The sequence below is a fragment of the Balaenoptera borealis genome, assembly GCF_965194805.1.
Source record: "Balaenoptera borealis genome assembly, chromosome: 4".
NCBI classification, from domain to species: domain Eukaryota; kingdom Metazoa; phylum Chordata; class Mammalia; order Artiodactyla; family Balaenopteridae; genus Balaenoptera; species Balaenoptera borealis.
The window spans coordinates 67470923-67495131 of record NC_138861.1 but is presented as its reverse complement, the minus strand read 5'-3'; the positions used below and the strand labels follow the sequence as shown (position 1 = coordinate 67495131).

General features: G+C 33.2%; 1 protein-coding gene across 3 annotated transcripts in view; it reads right to left on the bottom strand.

Annotated features, from left to right (window-relative positions):
* Positions 1-2948: 2948 nt before the first annotated feature.
* The window catches only part of TECRL (trans-2,3-enoyl-CoA reductase like), a 162423-nt gene continuing 141162 nt past the window's right edge, over positions 2949-24209 (bottom strand). For 2 of the 3 annotated variants that reach the window (XM_082390267.1, XM_082390268.1), the window contains one exon: positions 2949-24209. This exon is cut by the window's right edge and continues 20727 nt beyond it. The gene's annotated coding sequence lies outside the window, so the exon portion shown is untranslated. The other variant, XR_014244013.1, reaches the window with a different exon arrangement.

Sequence of the window (24209 nt, the reverse complement as noted above, 5' to 3'; positions counted from 1 at the left end):
TGCTTTTAATATTTTTTCTTTGTATTTAATTTTTTATAGTTTTATTAATATGTCTTGGTGTGTTTCTCTTTGGATTTATCCTGTATGGGACTCTCTGAGCTTCCTGGACTTGATTGACTATTTCCTTTCCCATATTAGGGAAGTTTTCAACTCTAATCTCTTCAAATATTTTCTCAGTCCCTTTCTTTTTCTCTTTTTCTTCTGGGACCCATATAATTCGAATGTTGGTGTATTTAATTTTGTCCCAGAGGTCTCTGAAACTGTCCTCAATTCTTTTCATTCTTTTTTCTTTTTTCTGCTCTGAGGTAGTTATTTTCACTATTTTATCTTCCAGGTCTCTTATCTGCTCTTCTCCCTCAGTTTTTCTGCTATTGATTCCTCCTAGAGAATTTTTAAGTTCATTTATTGTGTTGTTCATCATTGTTAGTTTGCTCTTTAGTTCTTCTAGGTCCTTGTTAAACGTTTCTTGTATTTTCTCCATTCTATTTCCAAGATTTTGGATCATCTTTACTATCATTACTCTGAATCATTTTTCAGGCATACTGCCTGTTTCCTCTTCATTTGTTTGTTCTGGTGGGTTTTTACCTTGCTTCTTCATCTGCTGTGTGTTTCTCTGTCTTCTCATTTTGCATAACTTACGGTGTTTGGTGTCCTCTTTTCACAGGCTGCGGGTTAGTAGTTCCCGTTGTTTTTGGTATCTGCACCCAGTGTCTAAGATTGGTTCAGTGGGTTGTGTAGGCTTCCTGGTGGAAGGGACTGTTGCCTGTGTTCTGGTGGATGAGGCTGGATGTTGTCTTTCTGGTGGGCAGAACCTCATCCAGTGGTGTGTTTTGGGGTGTCTGTGACCTTATTATGATTTTAGTCAGCCTCTCTGCTATGGGTAGGGTTGTGTTCCTGTCTTGCTAGTTGTTTGGCATAGGGTGTCCAGCACTGTAGCTTGCTGGTCATTGAGTGGAACGTTGAGATGGAGATCAATGGGAGAGCTTTTGCCATTTGATATTATGTGGAGCCGGGAGGTCTCTGGTAGACCAGTGTTCTGAACTTAGCTCTCCCACCTCAGAGACACAGCCCTGACACCTGGCCTGAGCATTAAGACCCTGTCAGCTCCATGGCTCAGAAGAAAAGGGAGAAAAAAAGAAAGAAAGAAAGAAAAAATAAAATAAAGTTTTTAAAATAAAAAATAAAAGAATCATTAAAAACAAAAAAATTAAAAAGTAATTAAAAAAAGAAAGTAAAAGAAAGAAAGAAGAGAGCTACCAAACCAAAAAACAAATCCACCAATGATAACAAGCATTAAAAACTATACAAAGAAAAATAAAAGGACAGACAGAACCCTAGGAGAAATGGTAAATGCAAAGCTACACAGACAAAATTACACAGAGGCATACACATACACACTCACAAAAGAGAAAAAGGAAAATATATATATATATAAAACTACATATAAAAAGAAGAAAGGAAGAGTACAACCAAATTAATAAACAAATCTACCAATGATAGTTAAACTCTAAATACTAAACTAAGATAAACATAAAACCAGAAACAAATTAGATGCAGAGAGTAGACCCCAAGTCTACAGTTGCTCCCAAAGTCCACCACCTCAATTGTGGAATGATTCGTTGTCTATTCAGGTATTCCAGAGATGCAGCATACATCAAGTTGATTGTGGAGATTTAATCTGCTGCTCCTGAGGCTGCTGGGTGAGATTTCCCTTTCTCTTCTTTGTTCCCACAGCTCCTGGGGTTCAGCTTTGGATTTGGCCCTGCCTCTGTGCGTAGGTCACCTGAAGGCGTCTGCTCTTCACTCAGACAGGATGGGGTTAAAGGAGCAGCTGATTAGGGAGCTCTGGCTCACTCAGGCCCGGGGAAGGGCATGGTATGGAATGTGAGGCGAGCCTGCAGTGGCAGAGGCTGGCGTGACGTTGCAACAGCCTGAGGTGCACTGTGTGTTTTCCTGGGGATGTTGTCCCTGGATCACGGGACCCTGGCAGTGGCAGGTTGCACAGGCTCCTGGCAGGGGAGGTATGGATAGTAACCTGTGCTTGCACACAGAGTTCTTGATGGTCCAGCAGCAGCCTTAACGTTTCATGCCTGTCTCTGGTATCCACACTGATAGCCGCAGCTCGCACCCTTCTCTGGAGCTCGTTTAGGCAGTGCTCTGAATCCTCTGTCTTCACGCACTGCGAAACAATAGTCTCTTGCCTCTTAGGCAGTTGAAGACTTTTTTCCGGACTCCCTTCCGGCTAGCTGTGGTGCACTAGCCCCCTTCAGACTGTGTTCACGCAGCCAACTCCAGTCATCTCCCTGGGATCTGACCTCCGAAGCCAGAGCCTCAGCTCCCAGCCCCCACCTGCCCCAGCACATGAGCAGACAACCCTCTCAGGCTGGTGAGTGCTGGTCGGCACTGATCCTCTGTGCAGGAATCTCTCTGCTTTGCCCTCTGCACCCCTATTGCTGTGTTTTCCTCCGTGGCTCTGAAGCTTCCCCCCCACCACCCCCCATCTCCATCAGTGAAGGGGCTTCGTAGTGTGCAGAAACTTCCTACTTCACAGCTCCCTCCCAGAGGTGCAGGTCCTGTCCCTATTCTTTCGTCTCTGTTTTTTCTTTTGCCCTACCCAGGTACGTGGGGAGTTTCTTGCCTTTTGGGAAGTCTGAGGTCCTCTGCCAGTGTTCAGTAGGTGTTCTGTAGGAGTTGTTCCACATGTAGATGTATTTTTGATGTATTTGAGGGGAGGAAGGTGAGCTTCACATCTTACTCCTCTGCCATCTTGAAGGTCTCCCTCTTAGAGAATATTTAGTACTTAAAAATCCTCTTTGGCTCCGTATTTGCTCTTTAGACCCTCCAGGGCTGTGGTTTTGACCCAGCAACTCTGTTGGTTGGGGATCCTGCTCCCAGAATTCTGTAGGACAATGGTAGAGCCCCTAGTGGCTTTAGGCAGAGGTCAGCTGGCCTGCGGGAAGTAAGCCTATAGCTCCACCTTTTGAAGCAAATGAGGCAGTCCTGACTATCTTTGAATTGCCTTTAGGGGTTATTCTTCCCTTGTCTAGAAGAATGATTTTTACAGCCAAATAACTCTATAGTCCTATCTTGTAAAGTCCAAAATGTCTGACAGACTTCCTTCATTCTTTCTGATCTCCTTTTCATTCAGTTCAAACTGGAAGTTTTCTGCTGGGTTGCTGATTAAGCCCCTTGTTCACACCCATCTTAATTTCTTTATCAAATAGTTGCTTGACCTTATTCCTAATGTTCTCTTCTGAATGTGCTTTCTCTTTCTCTGCAATATGGATAGGGTAAGAATTTCTGAATTTATGTTCTAGTTCCTTTTTGCTTAACAATTCTGTCTTCAGGTTACTTCTCTCTTCTCACATTTTACTATAAGCAGATAAGAGGAACCACAAAGTTCCTTTAACACTTTGCTTAGAAATGTCTTTAGTTAAGTATCCAATTTCATTTCTCACAAATTCTACCTTCCACAAATCACTAGAACAGGGACACAATTCAGTGAATTTCTTTTTGCCATTTTATAACAAGAATTGCCTTTCCTCCGATTTTCAGTAGCATGCTCCTCATTTCCATCTGAGACTTCAGCAGATCTCCCTTAATATCCATATTTCTACCACCATTCTGGGTGTGATTATTTATGTTTTCTCTAGGAAGATGGATTCTCTAGAGCAGGGGTGCCCAACCCCTGGGCCATTGACTGGTACTGGTCTGCGGCCTGTTAGGAACCAGGCCGCACAGCAGGACGTGAGCGACAGGCAAGCAAGGGAAGCTTCACCTGCAGCTCCCCATTGCTCGCATTACTGCCTGAACCATTCCCCACCCCCCACCCCCAGCCATGGAAAAATTGTCTTCCATGGAACCGGTCCCTTGTGCCAAAGTCGGTGGGGACCACTGCTTTAGAGCTCTCTTCTATTCTTTGAGTCCTTACCAGAATTGCCTTCCAAATTCCCTTCACAGCAATATCAACTTTTTCTAGCATACGTGTCAGTACTTTTCCAGCTTCTACCCATTACCCAGTTCCAAAGCTGCTTCCAGATTTGGGGGTATTTGTTACAGTAGCACCCTACTTCGTAGTACCAATTTCTGTCTTAGTTCAGGCTGCTATAATAAATTACCATAAACTGGGTTAAAGAGCAAACATTTATTTCTCACAGTTCTGGAGATTGGCAAGTCCAAGATCAAGGTGAAGGCAGATCTGGTGTTTGAGGAGAGCCCACTTCCTACTCGCAGACTGCTGCTTCTCTTTGTATCCTCACAGGAGAAGTAGCTCTCTGGCCTCTTCTTACATCAGCACTAATTTCATTCATGAGGGCTCTACTCTCATAACCTAATTACATCCCAAATGCCCACTTCCATATATCAGCACATTGGGATTAGATTTTAACACATGAATTTGAGGGTGTCTAACAATCCCCAAATCTCACCCACATGTCAATTTATACTTTGGCTATGTTCCGTGTGTTATTTATTATGGGAATAAATACACTAAGAGAATACAATTTCTATCTCATTTGTGAAGCAGAAGAAAAGTGCATGGTAAAACCAAGGGAAGGCTTCTACAGTTTCTGCTGCAAGATAGCACAGCTCAGTTTTTTTTAACCTTATTGATTGATTGATTGATTGATTGATTTAGGTTAAAGCATGTAACCAAAGATGGTCATGCCTACCTTAATAGAGTGCAGAAGTATACTCCTCCCTCAGTGAAGCATTGCAAGCCACATGGCAATATGTGGGATGTAGTAATCTTTTTCCAGAGAGAGTAGAAAATAATTTATAATTATATACATTGATTTTGGGGAGAACTGACATGTTTTTCTGACATGTCCTTCTATCAAAAAGTCTAGTACAAAATTAAAAAATTTGTTCAGGTCTACTTTGTATATCTTTGGAGGTTTTCTCATTTATGTTCCAAAAAAAAAAAAAAATGTTACATTTAATGTCCAGAGAGTTTATCCTATTTTTATGTTAAATTAAGACTTTTCTCTCATTGTTTTAAATTCAAACAATTTTAAATGTATTTTTCTTATTTACTCATTAATGAACAAGTATTTTTAAAGACCTCAGTCTGGGAGGCAATATATAATGTGAAAAATAAATAAGAAAATGTCCCTGCTCTTAAACAGCTTGTAATACTATATGAGATAAAACATATTCAGGCAATAGGATTTCTAATGAAATTTAATATAGTAGGTGACAAATATATAAAATGCTTTGACTTTGAATGTGATGAATTTAGGCCAATATTGCTCCATTGAACAATTAATTTAATTGAGCTGAGTAGGTTTAAACCATGTGGCTGATTACTATTCTCTGAATATCTCTCCTGAACCAGAAAATCTCATTCATTAATATGAACATGCGTTTGAAAGAAAAATTTTCTCTGTCTAGTGACTTGTTACTTAATATAAACCTTCCAAATAAATATGAGAGGTATAGATAAAATACTGCAAAACAGATGAAAAAGTGATTAATTCTGATTGGCATAGGCACTGAAGTTTAAAGCAAAATGTTTTATTTTCAATTTTCTGAAAGTAAGCTAAGATTTCGATCATGTTAGATAATGGATGCACTCCAGCACCAATGCTTGAGATCTCAAAAAATGACACATGGTATTATTGTTCTGGAGTATAGGTGCTTGAACAAAATGGTTATTATTTAAAAATTAGAAATGTAAGTTTCATTAAAATAATGGAAGCCCTTAGAACTTGATTTTAGTTTAATATTTGAGAGCCAAAGAAACTGCAGTCCTTCTGACACCAATAATACTACTAAATGAATTATTAACACGCCATTTTATTAAGTATTTTACATGTATCATCTTACTTAATATTTAATAAACTCTTATGAAACAGGGGTAACTAGTTCATGTTGCAGGCTAGAAATCTTAGGTTTAGAGAGTTTATGTAATTTACTCAGTCAAAAGGCTAGAAGCCAGAGCTTAAACTCTGGTCTGCCTTTTCCAAAGTAGAATGCGAAATACTTCACTGTGGTTCTTATGTGTATCTTGTGTGTTTCATACTTTGGAAGATAAAGGAACTGGAAGTTTGGAAACTGGCTAGAAAGGGATAATATTTAAGAGATCAAGTGATAATAACCTGAATTATAAATTTTCAGTGAGATATTGATTAAAACATTAAAAGTAACTTTCTGTAAGATAAAGTTTTAAATACATATAATAATGTATTTTAGTACTAATGTTGTAAACAGATATCAAAAAGAAGATAAACAGATAGCATTATAAAATTATAAAATTATGCAAGAAAAAAATTGAAGACACCAGTATTATGGAATTATAAACATTATTTAACAAGTTTTCAAGTGATTTTAATTTTAATTATTGACATTCAGATAATGAATTTAAAGGTATAAATTATAGGAAGAATATATAATTACCATTTTATTGTTGGTAAATGCTAATAAGTGAAGCTTTTTATATGGAGTTGATAGGCTTATATTATACAATTAATGTCAAATAAGTCACACGTATTTTGAATTGTGGCTTTCTCATTTTAATTTTAAATCATTCCTAACTTGTAACATGTTTCTGAGTTTGCTGGGTTTATAATTGCAAAATAAGTAAATAAAATAAAATCCTAATCCTATATTTGAATAAAAAGTAAACATATTGTTAAATAAGAGTCCATTGTATAATTTGGTCTTTGAAATACTGTCAAGAAGATTTTGAATTAAAAACAAAACATAAAATGAAAGGTTTTACCTCAAGTCAAAAAATATTATTCAAGAAACACAAAAATTTTTAAATTAATATTGTGTGAAATATACACAAGACAGAGATTAGCATATTAAAATATAACCATTTAAAAATTTACAAAGTGATTAAATAATATATAATATAGCCAATGTTACAACTTAATGGATAACATTAAAATAAGAAAAGAGTAGTAGAAATTAAGAGAAAAATTGATGGTCATATTGGGCACACGCATAATTATTTTTCTTATTTACATTTTTCCAACCAATTTTGTTTGTTTCATGCAATGCATGTGAGAATTCTTTCATTCAGCAACAATTTCAATCAACATATTTTTACTGATATTCTCTTTCAGACACTATTCTTGATATAGATACTGAGGATATAATAGTTAGCAAAATAAAAAAGTGATTTCTGGTAACAGAACCCTTCCATTCTAAAACTAGCATTGTGACTCTTACATGTTTATTTATATTACAGAAATAACATTTTATCCTAATTCTTCATTAAAAAATAAGAAAAAAGTTCCTCCTATTTCATTGTGTTTTCATTTGTCTGTTAATAATTTTTGATGCTAAATGGGAAATAACTGAAAAACAGATTCTCTGTGTATTCTAGAATACACCATCCTCTGAACACCGTGGAAGACCATACATAGCCTCAGCTATAATGCTGCATGTGTGCTAATGTTAGGTGACATCTATTTCCTTTATCCAACTACAAAATGAACCTGCAAGACATGGCCAGTAATAGCTAAGTGAGAACAAAGAAAGGTTAGCAGTGGTGCCAGTCTCCAGTGCTTCTTCACTATCAAGGCATTAATACAAATTACTGCCATAATCTTTGCAAACTTCTTCAAGAAGATTATGCATAAAGGTAAATATAATAAAGAATTAATGTCTTCCCTTAAAACAATACTTAGCTGTGCTAGGCTTCCATTTTTGAATACTTCTTTTATTACTTGGTGATATAAGATTTAGTCACAAAACATCAGAGCAGGCAGAGATTGTTCACAAAAGAACAGAGTTTGCAACATAGCAGACCCACCCTTGACTGAGGTTCTGCTTTTCTTGTTCTTTAAGAAGAAAGAATCCTACTTTTGAACATCAGTTTTCTCCAAGGGCCTTGGGCTAAGGCTGCTACAATTAAATGAATAATTTATCTCTCATGTGCTTTTTACCTTCCTAAGACCCAGGGGAAAATAGGAAAACATTTATTATCTTTGTATTACTTGAAAGAAAATTTAGTACCAATAAACATGAAATATTTCTTTACTAGATCCTGATGACCAGTTAACATTATCTTATTATGAATTTTAAATAAAGTATTTTTAACATATGCAAAAATAAATATAAAAATATTCAGCAATGGAATTTGTATTCAGAGGGTGATGCCTACTTTACATTTTCCCTATCTTTCAAAATTAAAGAGTAACAGAGAAAAGTTTAAGAAATCCCTTCTAAAAAATACTTACTTAGATTTTTAAGTTTTAAAAAATCTTATTTAATAATAGGACAAAATTTTTCAACCTATGCTATAAAGAAGAGAGTATTTCATAATTTGATGTAAACAATGGGGACATTATTTTATTAATATTATATATCAACTGTATAAAGCAATGACGATTTTACCATAAGGTGGAACATGTTGGATTCACATGTTTTCCCATGACATGCTTTTAAATTGATGCTAAGTTTGGATACTTTTGCCATTAAGGCTTTGCAATAGTATATACTTATGTTTGCTTTAAAAACTCACTGAAAGAGTAAGTTTTATGCCATTCTATTGCCTTAAAACCTAATATTAAAATTGATTAGTGAAAAAATACTACAATAAAAGCCATGTTTTTTATAATTTCTATTAATATTTTATTCAAAATGTTCCAGGCATGAAGAATACTAGATGATAAGAAAAAGCTGTAAGGATGCATCACTGAGAAAGAAAGAACACGATTAAAAAAAAAAACTCCTTATCTATACAGAAATAATGGCCAAGCTGTTGTATCCTACTGTTCCTGATAAAAGGAGAGGTCATTTTTGTACATATTTTCTGACAGAATGAGGACATTCATGTTATCCCTGATTAGCTGAATAATGTCCCGTGGCATTTTCTCCATTGATGCAACTTAGCAATGACAGCCTCATTTGCTGTTCATCCTGACCTTCCTTTTCCCCCCCTTACTACACCCCTCCCCTCTAACAGACTTAAAGAGATCAGTATGTTCCAAACTAAAAATAAAATGCAATTTTTTTCTGGCTTACAATACTAAAATGAGATCATTTTCATTAACATTCCCACCAACATTTTGCTTTTAAAACGTGTGCTTTTCTAAGAAAGGCATTAACGCTTATAAAAATTAATTACTCATTAGGTAAGATTTTGGTTTGGATAAAATTTAATTGAATTTTAAATGTACTTTATCTTCATTATATTTTTGTATATACAAACTGAATCTGTCCATTATTTTCTATATTTTAAATATATTTACTCAATTTAATATAAATAACAAATATAGCTGTGAAGTATATTTGTGAGACAAATATATATAAAATTAATATTCACTTATTGATAAGCTAAATAACATGTCCACAGCCTACCTTTCAATTTTCTATTTACATCATCTAAACTAATTATCAGGAGGCAAAAAAGGCAACTTGGAGAATCTTACACTTACATAATAAAAGTAAATACATCGTTTTCACCAAAATGAAAATGTTAGTATCTTCAGTGGTGATGGAATATAGACTGCTTTCTTAATGACATCATGTAATATCCACTTAGAACATGGGGTCTTTCTTTATAGTTTGAACAACTGCAAGAAATAGATGATATAGTAACATTAACAAGGGAAAGATAACCTAGTACACTTCCCAAAATATGTCTCATGGTTCATTAGTTGTATTGAAAGTTTCATGTATGGCATCACATATTGTTCTTGTTCTTGGAAAAGTTAGAAAGAACTGTATGAAACAAACAAATGCATTTACTTATTTCTGCTTGATGCAGCAGCAGTATTTAATGTGCATTGTGACTTTCATATTTCTAAAATTTAATGAACGTAAAAACATTTTCCCCAGAGGACCTCATGGAATTAATTTTATAAACACATATTTGGGGGGAGGATAATAATTTAGTGTATTTCAGGATGCTTTAAAATGATAAAGAACAGCTAAATAAACTTAAATGGAAACTCAGGTAAGAGAATTATAGTAGGCCCATAACTCAAATAATTAATTTCCAAGATAGAAACTGCATATTTTTGTTTAACTTGTTTGAAAACAGCTCAAAATTACTAATAACAAGAAAATTAAAAATTAAAAAATTGAATATCAATTTATAACCATCTGATGGCTGTTGCAAGTGTCCCTTGTACCTGTGAAGCTAGTGAGTGAAAAGAAAGGCAAGCAATCAGCAAGCAAGAAAAACTAAATAAGCAACAATGAAGTCATTTAAAACTCACTTCTACTTCACAAACTCAAGTGAGTGCATCTGCTTGCAAGAATTTAATATGCATTCATAATCCAACCTGCAAAAGGTGCTTAAAGATTTCCAGGCTCTGCAGTGAAGGGCACACAGGAAAAAGGATGGAATGGATGAGGAAGACTATCCACCACATAGAACACACTGATGACCAAGATAATGGAAGTTCATTATCAAATGCAAATATAAAATAAGAGACAATTATGGGTTGAACTGTCACCCCAAAACTGATATGTTAAGGTCCTAACCCCCAGAACCTCAGAATGTGACCTAATTTGGACCTAGGGTCTTTACAGAGGTAATCAAGTTAAAGTGAAGTCATTAGGGAAGGCCCTAATCCAATATGACTGATGTCCTTTTAAAAGGAGGAAATTTGTATATAGAGACATTCATAGAGGGAATGTAATGTGAAGAAGCAAAAGGAGAAGACAGCCATCTACAAGGAAAGAGGCTTGGAACAGATCCTTCCCTCATAATTTTCAGAAAGTCTCAACCTAGATAACACCTTGATTTTAGGCTTGTGGTTTCCAGAACTAAGACAATACATTTCTGTCATTTAAGCCACGCAGCCTGAAGTATTGATACTTTGTTATGGTGACCCTTTGAAACTAATACAGAAGCTCACAGCCCACTATTTGCTATTTTCTTTATGTCTATATTTTGATCAAGACATATGTAACGTTAATATTTTTCTGCATCACCTTGAGTTATACTATTTCATAAAACATTTAAATGTTTGAATTATAAAATGATTTCTTTTACTATCCAGGATTTCTAGGTAAGTCAATTAAATCTAATAGAATATGCATTTTCCTTGATTATCAGTTAGTTTATTCAGGAGCTATATGCCCTGAATAAACTGTGTTCAGGGCATATAGCTCCTGAATAAACTAACTGATAATCAAAGGAAAATGCATATTCTATTTGCTATGTTCTCACTAAATTACCAGGTGATTTGTATATCACAAAGCTGAGATAAAAATTTCTCCCAAACTCCAGGAAACATACAGTTTAATTAAGATACATTAGATGCAAATAACTGAAATATAACTTAAAGAAATTTATATTCAATGTGAATAATTAAAAATAATAAGTTTAAATTTCTATAGTAACAAGGAATGATGAACAATAATCCCATTTATACAAGTAAAGAATAATCTTACAAATATGTAGCCTTTCAATTTTTAAAAGAAATCATTGGTATATCCTAATTAAGACTTACTCAAAACTACAGTGAGGTATCACCTCACACCGGTCAGAATGGCCATCATCAAAAAATCTACAAACAAGAAATGCTGGAGAGGGTGTGGAGAAAAGGCAGCCCTCTTGCACTGTTGGTGGGGATGTAAATTGATAAAGCCACTAGGGAGTACAGTATGAAAGTTCCTTAAAAACTAAAAATAGAACTACCATATGACGCAGCAATCCCACTACTGGGCATATACCCTGAGAAAACCATAATGCAAAAAGAGTCTGCACCACAATGTTCATTACAGCACTATTTACAATAGCCAAGACATGGAAGCAACCTAAGTGTCCATCGACAGATGAATGGATAAAGAATATGTGGCACATATATACAATGGAATATTACTCAGCCATAAAAAGAAACGAAATTGAGTTATTTGTAGTGAGGTGGATGGACCTAGAGTCTGTTATACAGAGTGAAGTAAGTCAGAAAGAGAAAAACAAATACCATATGCTAACACATATATATGGAACCTAAAAAAAAATGGTTCTGATGAACGTAGGGGCAAGACAGGAATAAAGACGCAGACGTAGAGAATGGACTTGAGGACACGGGAAGGGGGAAGGCTAAGCTGGGATGAAGTGAGAGAGTAACACTGACATATATACACTACCAAATGTAAAATAGATAGCTAGTGGGAAGCAGCTGCATGACACAGGGATATCTGCTTGGTGCTTTGTGACCACCTAAAGGGGTGGTATAAAGAGGGTGGGAGGGAGACGCAAGAGGGAGGGGATATGGGGAAAGACGTATGCATATAGCTGATTCATTTTGTTATACAGCAGAAACTAACACGACATTGTAAAGCAATTATCCTCCAATAAAGATGTTAAAAAAAAAAAAAGAATGCACTACAATGGCAGGTAACGATATGGACGAAACTCACAAACCATGCTGAGACAAATAAACCAGAAATTTTCTTTAAAAAAAAAAAAAAGGCTGTCACTCACTCATATTCTTTTCATATAATAACTGTGCTTAATAATATAAATTATTTTTAATCTATTAGTCTATGAGCATATTAGTATTATCGTGATTCATAATAATATGTATTTTAGTTATAAAATTACTGTTAATAATTGACTAATAAAAAGTTTGATTCATAAAAATATATTAACTACAACATTCCATTGAAATGTAACACAGTTGCATTGTAATTTAAAACCAATTTGAATTACAGATTTAATATATTCTTTATTTAAATGCAAACATTTTAATCATTTAACACATATGGGGAAATGATACCAAAATAAATTAAAACATTCCCAAAATACTTATTCAGATAATCTGCGGTATAAGAAGACAATTCATATAGATTGTGTGTGTATTTTTAAATCACAGGTTATCAAACAATACTTCCAGCAATTCTTGGGAATCTAAGATAGCCTTTATAAACACACACAAATTCATACCTTACAGTAATTCTTTTTTATTATCAGTTTAATCTTGGAGGTGATTAGGATAATTCCTACCTATATCTATACTGTATGCTTGGGACTCTTATTAGAACCCATTTCCCCCCAAGCTCATAAGCTTAAAGGGCAAGATAAATAAACAGATGATAAATGATAGATAGATAGCAGACAGACATGTTTTTGAAATCATAAAATTTATGTAATATCACCACGAAATGGTTTCAATATATGTCTAATGCATTTATGATCTCAACAAATATTGATTGCTAATATTAAAAATAATGTTAAAAGTCATCTTGATAAACCAGATAAATATTATGACTACATTGGGAAATAACTCACTTGGTGAGGCAAAATAGGCTTTGAAACTAAATATATACAATGCAAATTAAAGGTTTGGGAATCCTGAATATATTTTTGACAGTTTATATCCAAGAAGTTCCTAATAAAGCAAAAACAAAACAATCTACTGGTGTAATGGAACTCAATTTCTGGCATTATTTAGAACCATCAGCTGAAGTTCTTAAGAATACAAACATTGAATCCTCACCCAATTATATTGTGATAAGGTGGATTGAATCAGGCTACTATTACAGGATTCTTTAGCAAACTTCTCAGGTGACAGTGTTCCATACTAAAATTTGGAGAAAAAAATCATATATTTACAAATAATGTCACTTATGTAAATTTATATGAATAAATTTCTAATATTTATACATAGATTAACAACTGTCTATAATCTTAGGTATTAAAATTTTAAGTATTGATTTCACTAATACACTGGAACTTCAAGTTAAGAACTTCCTCCTAACACTGAGATGGCTTATAAAAATCAATCAGGAATTTATATCAAAATGCAACAGTGATTATGATAAATGTAAACAGAGTCTGCTTCTATCTTCTGAAAGAGGTTGTAGAGAATTGTTATAGATTCTTCCTTAAATGTTTGGTAGAAATCTCCAAAACCCGCCTGGGCCTTGTGTTTTCTGTTTTGGAAGATTATTACTTATTAATTCCATTTATTTAATAGATATAGCCCTATTAATATGACATTTCTTCTTCTGTGAGTTTTGGCAAATTGTGTCTTTCAAAGAATTGGTCCATTTCATCCAGGTTAACAAATCTGAGGGCAATGAGTTGTTCACAGTATTCTTTTATTATCCTTTTAATGGCCATGTATCCTTTTAATGTGACCTGTAGAGATGTTCCCTTCATTTCTGATGTTAGTAATTTATGTCCTCACTTTTTTTTTCTCATCTAGACTGGTAGAGGCGTATTGATTTTATTGGTCTTTTCAGAGTTCAGCTTTGGTTATATAAATTATAGAATACTTTTGAGTTGCTCAATACTGTGTTCAAAAGTTACTTTGAGTCGATCTTTGTTTTCTTCCTTCTTTAGAGTAGTTTTCTTATTCATTTGAAATACTATTTGTTTTATTTTCCATTGATTTCCATTTTAGGCCTCCATCCTGGTTGACTTTGTTTTTGTTGGAAGGAAGGGCTGTGGATGTAAAACATCAACAAAATTCCAAAAGTAAGAAAGAAACAAAGAAAGATACTCAGACAAGTGTCATTCCTTCTCAATTATTTCTATAACATCCTTAACACCCATTTCTTCCATCCATTCCCAACCATTCCTTTAAGTGACAGTCTGTTATTGGCAAAAGGAGAGACTGGTTAATAGACCAGTGTTACAGAATAGTGAGTCCAGAAGCAGGAACATATAGGCACACATACATGCATGTGCATGCACACACATATATTCGATCATTTGCGTTACTAGAAAGTTTCTGCTTGGGAATGGTAGGAAAATGATGCTTTTATTAAATTGTGCTAGGTCCATTGAATATCCTTATGGAATAAATCAGGGAACCTAATCTCTACATATATCAGTATAAAAAATTACAGATGATTGCAGCTCTAAGTGAGACAGATACAACAGTAAAATATTTAAAATATAAAATAGAAATATATCTTAATGATTTGAGTGAAGAAAAGCTACTTTCCACTATAAAAAGCACTAACCATATAAGATTGATAAATTTGATTTCTCAACATTTTTAACTTTTGATCATCATATATAATATGAGAGTATGAAAAAAGCAAGCCTTTGATTAGGGAATTATATTTGTAAATCATACATTCACAAAAATACTGAAACCAGAATATTTAATGAACTTCCACAAATGAAAGTGAAAACAACTGAATGCCCTCACCCCTAGTCCATCATGGAAAGAAAATTTTAAAAATGCATTTTACAAAATAAGATATAAAATGGCCAATAAATATATACATATTTATATAAGTATACTAAAAATTGATAGGTATAAGAGAAATACAAATTAAATGCAGTATGACACATACAAATTAAATGATATATAACACAGAAAATTAAATTAAAAAATCAGGATTTAGAAAGGATGCAGAGTAATTGTGCTTATATACAGTGAAATGGGAGTATAAGTTGCTATAATTACTTTGGATAATGATTGACCCTAGTTAGGAAAGCAGGACAGACTTTGTGACCCACAGTACAGAAATACCTCAAGTGGCCATTAACAGTAGAACAGATAAATTTTATACATTTTTACACTGAAATTTTATACCAAGGAAAATGACTAATTATTGCAACAATAAACAGTATGTTACATCTCTCAGAAAAATGAGCAAATGATGTCAGACACAAAATCTATTTCTGCATGATTCATTCTTTATAAAAAGTTCAGAAACAAGCAAATATAATACATGGTGATAGAAATGAAGAACAATTTGGAGGCAGGAAATGACATGATCGTGGTTTCTGATATGCAAGTAATATATTACATCTTGATATGTTGGATGGTTATTTTCATTCTAAAACTTCATTGAATATGTACTAATGAATCATGGATTTTTCTTTAGGTATGTTATTGCTTCAACAGTTTATTTAAAAATAAATTCATGAGATAAAACTAAATTAGGACTTAGATAAAATAACTTTATATAAACTTAACAGGAATCAAATGAGATTATAAAGTAGTGAGCTGAACAGTCAACTCAGAAAATTGTAAAAAGAACATCTCAGGAAATCTAAAATAAGGAGAAAGAAATATTTAAGAAAAAGGCCAAAATAAGTGAAATAGAGAAGAGAATAAGAAGTTTAATAAAACCAAATTATTTGAAAAGATTAGTAATGTAGAAATATCCTTGGCATAACCTAACAAGAAAAAATGGCTATAAATATGTGGTATAATTTGTACTATCATTCAATAGAAGAAGAAGAAAGATTTATTAGTATGTGTTGCTGGGAAGAATGGCTGAAAATAAGGAGGAAACCCAAACAAATAAAACCACTAAATCCTTTCAGAATACCACATATATAAGTGAAATGCATATGAATTAATGATAGATCCTAAATCTGAAAATCAATAAAAGAAAATGTAGGAGAATATTTCTATGATATAGATATGCAAAAGGGCTTCATAAATAATTCTTTATAACTGTCATGGCAAAAAAAAATGAATTTAGTTACCACAAACAAGTATTTCTGTTTACTGAAGGATGCAGTGAATAGAGTTAATGAACATATGACATATTGGAAGATAACTGTAATGTGTGAAAATGACAAGGGAGCAGTGACCAAAATGTATGAAAATAATCAAGTGACATAAAGACCACAGAATTAAATCAAATACATTATGGATTTAAAGTCTGCAACAAGCTAAAAATAATGTGAAACCATGATGAAACTAATTATTAATCAGAAAAATGTGAGAATGAGATATCACTTATGATGCTGAAAAAAAAGATTGAATGAAAAAATTAATGCCAACTGAGAGCACACAGCACAAATAGACATTTCCAGAAGCAGCTTTTAAGGACGCATTTCAGAGTAAAGGAAGATAACTCCTGAAAGATAATTTAAAAGGCAAGAAGGAATGAAGAAAGAATGAAATAGCATGCATCTATATTTATTTAAATGACTCAATGTATAAAATAACAATAAATTTATCTAATTTGGAAGTTTAACATTTGTTTAAAATTCTTGGCAATATTTCAAGTTTAAACCTTACAAAAGGAAGAGTGCAGAACATAAATTTCAAACCAGACGAGTATAAATGTCAAAGAAAATGAAAAATTTGAATAAAGAGAAATTAAGATAAACTTCAAATTCAAAATATAACTCATAAAGAGAAGAATATAGGCAAAAGTGCACAAAATTGAAAACAAAATAATTAAGATGATGGAAACAAGCCCAAATATATTAATAAGCACTACAATTGCAAACGGACTAAGTGCAGAATGCAGAAAAGTGAAAATAATTGTTTACTGGAAAATAAAATCCAGCCGTGTGCTGGTTATCACAAGTACATACACCTAAAAATAAGAATCCTTAAATATCCATTTAAATGGATATTCTAGGCAGATATAAATGCAAATAGGTCTTACATGGCTATATTAATGTCATTAACATTTACTTCTCTACACAAAATATTATTAATAATGGACGGAGTACCAGGTAAGGGAAAAATAATTCAACAGGAAGAAAGAACAGTATATACTTGTATGCTCTTTACATGATTGTCTTAAATATTTATAAAGCAAAAATTAATTCAACTGCTGATATGGGTGAATAAATGCCTAACTGATTGGCTGTCCCTCATACAATAACTGAAAGTCTAGATTAAATACAAAAACAATTAGAACAACCTTAAGATTTTGGAGAGTGAACCAAAGCTGCCAATTTCTGGAAGGCTGTCAAAACTTTAAAGAAGGGTGGATGAAGAATGAGTGTTAATAGGTACTGGGGTTCTTTCTGGGATAATGAAAATATTCTAAATTTTGATGGTGGTTATGATTGTACAGCTGTGTCAATACACTAGAAACCACTGAATTATGTACTTTAAAAGGGTGAACATTATGGATTATGAATTGCAGTATAACTCAATAATACTGTTATACATATACAAAGAAATATTTGAAGAAAGGATTGGCATAGGATGAATTTCTGTTTGCCTTTGATTTCTAGTCTGAAGTTAGGCCTCAGCCACAGCACTGTATGGGGCAGATAAAACTCTGGTATTTTACAGTCTTCTGGCCTAGACACTGCCCACATTTCTAGTAGATCCCTGAAAGATACAAGCATGAAGCACACAACAATGAGCCTACTGAAGGGGAAAAAAGAAAAAAAAAAAAAAAGAACTAAGCTTTGAGCCAAATATCAACCAAGAATTAAGGAGAAATAAAGACATTTTCAGATGAAAGGAAATCAAGAGAATCTATCACCAGCAGATGTAGATTATAAAAAAAGCTGAAGACATTCTTCAGATGAAGGGAAATCACACTTGAAGGAAAATCGAATCTTCTGGAACAAATGAAGAGCATCAGAAATAGCATGTATTGTGGTAAGTAGAAAATACTTGTTTTTTCCTCTTAGTTCCAATAACACTCATATATCCTTTCAAAGCAAATTTAATAGCATAATATACATATGGATGTAATACATATAACATAGGTGGCATAAAGGGTGGTAAGACTGGAAAATATATAGGTAGAGTGGTAAGGTACGTATATTTCACATAAAGCAGAAAAATTTAACTATAAATACATTATGAAAATTTAAGGATGCATATTATAATCCCTAGGGCAATTAAGGAGGAGAAGACGGAGAGGAAGGAGAGAAAGAAGAAGGAAGAACAAGGAAAAAAAGGAAGGGAGAAGCAGCAAATAGGTATAGTTAAAAAACAAACTAAAAAGAAATTCTAAAAAATATTAGTAATAATCACAAAAGAGTCAGAAAAGGAAGAACAGAAACAAAAAATAGAGGGAATAAAGAAAGGAAATTTTAAAATGGTAGTTGTAAATCTATTCATATCAATAATTACATTTACTCTTAAAAACTGTCGAAAAGGACATAAAATCAACTTCCAACTAAATGCTGCGTATGTTAAATGCTCTTTAAATATTAAAAATAGTTGTTTTCAAAACAAATAGGAAGGAAAATGTTATACAAACCAAAAGAATAAGAAGAATGAGATGGCAATATTAATATCAGATAAACTTTAACACAAAAAGTGTTTCCTGAGATAAAGAGGAACATTGTTTGTAATGATACAAGGAACAGTACTAAGACAAACTTAGAAAACTTAAACTACCTCACTTCAAGTCCTATTATAAAATGATATTAATCAAGACAGAGTAGTATTAGCATAAATATTGATAAATAGATCAGTAAGCTGGAATAGAGAGCTCAGAAATAGATCCTCACTTTTATGATTATCTGATTTTTAGAAAAGGCACCAAATCAATCCTATAGAGAAAGAAATGCCTTTTCAGCAATTGTGCTGGCATAATTGGATACCCACAAAGAATAAAACAAAACAAAATAAAACAAAACGTTGACTCTACCTTATACCATATACAAAAAAAAAAAAAAAAAAAAAAAAAATTGAGGGTAATTTAACTATAAATTAACTGTAAAGCTTTTAAAGAAAACATAAGGTCCTAGTGATTTGGAAATATGTAAAATTTATCTAGAAAAATTACAGAAGGAAATAATGCTTATTTTTCTTTTGTTTTAAATAATAAATTAGACCTCATCAAAATTAAAACCTTTTGGCTCATCAACCTACACTATTTGAGAAGTTTTAAATACAAGCCACATACTGGAATAAAATTATTTATAGATAATATATATGATAAATATTTACAGTACATAGTTATATGTACTATGATATATAATATTACTATACTATACATATATATAATACTGATATACAACATATACTTAGAATACTTAAAGTCAATATTATCAAAAGAAAGAATCTAGTTAAATAATAAGCAGTATTTTAACAGATATTTTATCAAGGATTCAAATGCCCTACAAGCACATGCAAAATTACTCAACATGATTAGACATCAGACAATGTGAAGTAAGACCACAATGGAATACTACTTTACACTCACCAACATTACTAAATGGTGGTAAATTTCCAGTTGCTTCTGGAAATGTTATAGCTTGTTTGTGGGTGTGTAAAAATTCCCACATCTTTAAGAAACATTTTAACCATTTCTTATAAAACTAAATATTTAAATATTTCAAATATTTCTTATAAAACTCACCCTATGACCCAGCAATTCCACTTTCAGGTAGTTACCCAAGAAAATGCAACATGTATTTCACAATAGCTTCATACTACAATGTTCATAGAAGCTTTATTTTTAATAGCCAAAACCTGAAAACTTTGTCATCCATCTGTATGAGGTGGAGAGTGTGCTTACATGGAAAACACACAGCAAACTGAATGACTCTCAAAACCTTATGCTGACTGAGATCAACCTTTTACATAGAGCAAATGCTGCATGTTTCCATTTATATGAAGTTTAACAAATGGCCATGTATGTAATAAATGGGTATAGCTAAATATAGTAAATCTAGGGGATGAGTATACATGTGCTCACTGTAAAATTCTTTCAACTTTAATAAATGTTTGAATATTTTCAAAATAAAAATCTTATAAATTGGTAGAAAAAGAAACAAATTTACTATAAGAAGTAGATATTTCTATACCCATGGGTCATATAAGGATTGCCAAGCAGAGAAAACAGAATATTTGTTTAAATCTCATTAATCTTACTTTACCTATAAGCAGCATTTAACATTGACAAACACACCTCGTTGATAAATCAATACTTTTAACTTGGCTTTTAAGAAACACATGTGCTCTTTCTTTTCTAAAAAATTTAGCAAGCCCTTCATAATTTTCTTTGCTGAATCATCTTACGTTTTTGACAAACAATCATTGGAGTGTCCCAGAATCAAGATATTTTCTTCTCTCTTCTATTTACAAACATTATTTGGGTGCACTCATTTTGTCTCTTGCTATAAAATACTGTGTATATTTTTTCAGCTCACAGTTGTATATCTTTTGGCCATACAACTCTTCTAAATTCCAGAGTTTTCCTACTCAATATCTCCATTTGGAAGTCTAATTTCATCCAAAACTTACAATATCCAAATACAGAGCCACTGGTATTTTCCAAAACATTTTATATATGCAGTCCTCCTTACTTAGTTCATTACAGTATCATCCTTCCAGTTGGCCAAACTAAAAAAAAAAAAAAAAATCACTGTAGAGTCCTCCTCTTTCTTTTTCTCTCATACCCATTCCTACCTATTAGACTGTTCTATTAAATCTGTCTTCAAAATATATTCAGAACCTGGCTACTTGTCTCAATCTCCATTTCTAGGACCCTAGTTCTAGTCACCATCATTTCTACCTGGATTTCTGCACCTGCCTCATGATTGCCTCTTTCCACTGAGTGTATTCTCAAAGAGCAGATAATCCCATTAAAACAGAAAGCAGAGCATGTCATAACTCACCATTTCACATGAGTAAAAGCCCAAATCTTACTACATGGTTTAGTTCCATGTCTCTTCTCTGACTTCATCTGCTATTACCCTCACTCAGGTTTCATTACCTCATTCATGACACAAGGTCATGTTTGCTATTTCTCAAAACTGCCAGGGATATTCCCAAATAAGGGGATTTGTACTGTCTCTCCTGACTGGAAAGAGTATCTGTTTGGCTCCCTCCCTCACATCTAAGACATCTGTGTACAGAAGTTGCCTTTCAATGAGGTCAACGTTAATCAGGTTATACAGTGTTGCAAATGTTATGTAACGTTAATGATACACATTACCTCATGTTTCCCTCATGCAAGTTATCATCTCTAATTTCCATTTAATTATTTAGTTAGTGTGTTGATCATTCCTTACCTGTCATTACAGAATTCAACTCATTAAAAGTTTTGTCAATTTTCTTCATTCACATTTTCCAAGCATAAAGGCCAAGGCTCAGGATATAGAAGGTACCAGTAAGTACTTCTTTCGTGACCAAGTTTAAACAGCGTAATTTAGTGCGTCTGTGTATTAAAAAAATAAAATGAACAACTGAAGAATATGCATTCTTTTTAACATACAAAAGATATTTATATAATTTAAGAGCAAACTGGACCATTTAAGAAAGTTTGTAAACTTAAATCATTGATATCATTAAATAACATGCGCTGATAATAACAGAATTTAGATAGACATTAATAATGAAGAAAGATATATTTAGAACATAATTATACATTTGGAAACTTGTAAACACCATTGTAAATAACGCATGAGTTAAAGTATAGCAATCAAATTGTAAAATACTGTAAGCTATGCTATAAAAAAATTTACAGTTCTGAATACTATTTGTAAATATCTCATGATTCAAAGAAGAAACAATAATCAAATTTTAAAATAATTTGAGCTCTTCCATGAGGAAAATGTATATTCTTGAGTGCTAATATCAAAAAATTTAGAAACACTAAAAATGTATTTTTAAATGTGCTTGTAGGAAGTTACAAAAAGAATGACAAAATTTTAAAGTGTGGCAGATTTTATTTTCTAAAGCTGGTTGAAGAAATATGTGCTCTTCCAAAAATATGACTGACTCTTCTCCCAACAAAGGGAGGTGTGGTCTTCATTTGCTTCCCTTGAATCTCAACAGAAACTCGGGACTATTCATTTAAGCAGAGGATATTGGAATGATGCTGTCAAGTCTAAGGCTTGGTCATAAAAAGCATAGACCTTCCACATGACGTCTCACTCTCTGATGATAGGTGCCATGGGATACCTGAGTGGACATGCAAAAAAGTCCAAATACTTTGAAGCCTCTATGCTAAAGAGGTCACATGTAGACACCACATAAAATAAATATGCCCAAGGAGCTTCAGCCTTACTGGCCCTTAGCTCTTTGAGTTTTCCCAGCACCAACCACCAGACTTGTAAATGAATATGTTTTGAGATGATTCCACGTCCTGGCCTTCAAACTGCAATAGGAGATGCCAAGTAGAGCAGAGACAAGTCTTCCCTGCTGTGTCCTGTCCAAATTTCTGGCTCACAGAATCTGTGAGCATAATAAATAGTTGACAACTTAGCTAAAACTGGAAACTATATTTTCCATATTCCTCTTTCATATATATTTCTAAGTTAGAGTTGACCAAAACAGGAAAATGAATAAGAATTAAAAGTTGGAAATAAAGAAGCATTACTTTCCAAAGACCTTAGGAGCAGGTCAGAGCTAGACATAGAGGTGCCTATTCTGGAGGACTCCAGAATCCAGGTGATCTTTCAGACTACTGGCCCCAGCAGCCAACTGTGGACCCAAGACAGCTGCCAAACCCTTCACTGAAGTTGAAAAATAGCAAATTCCACAGGTATCTCCACCAGATTTCCCTTCATGGTTTCACTTTGACAGCTAGACATGCGTGACTTCCAGGATTTCCCTTAAAGCTCAAATCTGCCCAACTGGTTCCGTGACTCAGGCTGTTATTGACAGTGATTGTACCTTATTACCAATTCCCATCATTCTTATTTCATTTAGACAATTTCACTCACATTTGTGTCAGTCCTAATTTCTACAGTAAACTCTTTAGCCCTATAACATTTTAAATAGTTATGTCCTAATTAAACACTGATTAATACAACCATGAATTTATCACCTATTATATAAAAAAATGTCTTTGGGAAATATAAACCTTTTTTTAATTCTCTAGCTTATATTAGATGCTACATCATTGGATAAGAGATCTTGAACATAAAAAAATTTGCAAAGCAAACAATGTATATTTAACCTTCAAGGATTTTCATACATCTAGAGTGGGGTTGGCAACCTTTTTTTGCAAAGGATGAGATAATATTTTAGAGTTTGTAGGCCTTATAGTCTCTGTTACAACTACTCAACTCTGCAGGTGCAGTGTTAAGTCAGCCATAGACAATACATAAAAAATGACTGTCCTATGTCCCAATAAAACTTTATTTACAAAACAACTGTTAACAGGCCAGACTTGGTCCACAGACCATAGTTTGCTGAACATGGTCTATGGAATTAGGTTGAAACAACTAAAAAGAGAAGAATTTGAGAATCTATTCTACTTTGGATTCTACTTAATTAACTTACAAAACTGCTATGTGCAAACCATATTTTATTACATGTTCCTGCCTTAACCATTCATTACTTCCTAATTTCTATCACACATGCATTTTTCTTCTGACACTAAATATCTTAGATATTACACTTTGACTTTTGTAATGTACAACTCATTTCCAATTAAACTCTGATTCCACATATCAGTTGACAAATTACATAGACTTAAACTCTCACAGTCTCTTGTGTATCAGCTCATTTTATGCTCCAAATATCCTCTCATATTTGTTATGGAAACATGGTAAATGTGTGGGATCCCCCATGGTAAAATGTCAAGGGAAATAGTGGTACATGAAATTTAAATTGATTAAGCCCCACAATACTGAACTTCAGCTTGTAAAGCAAATG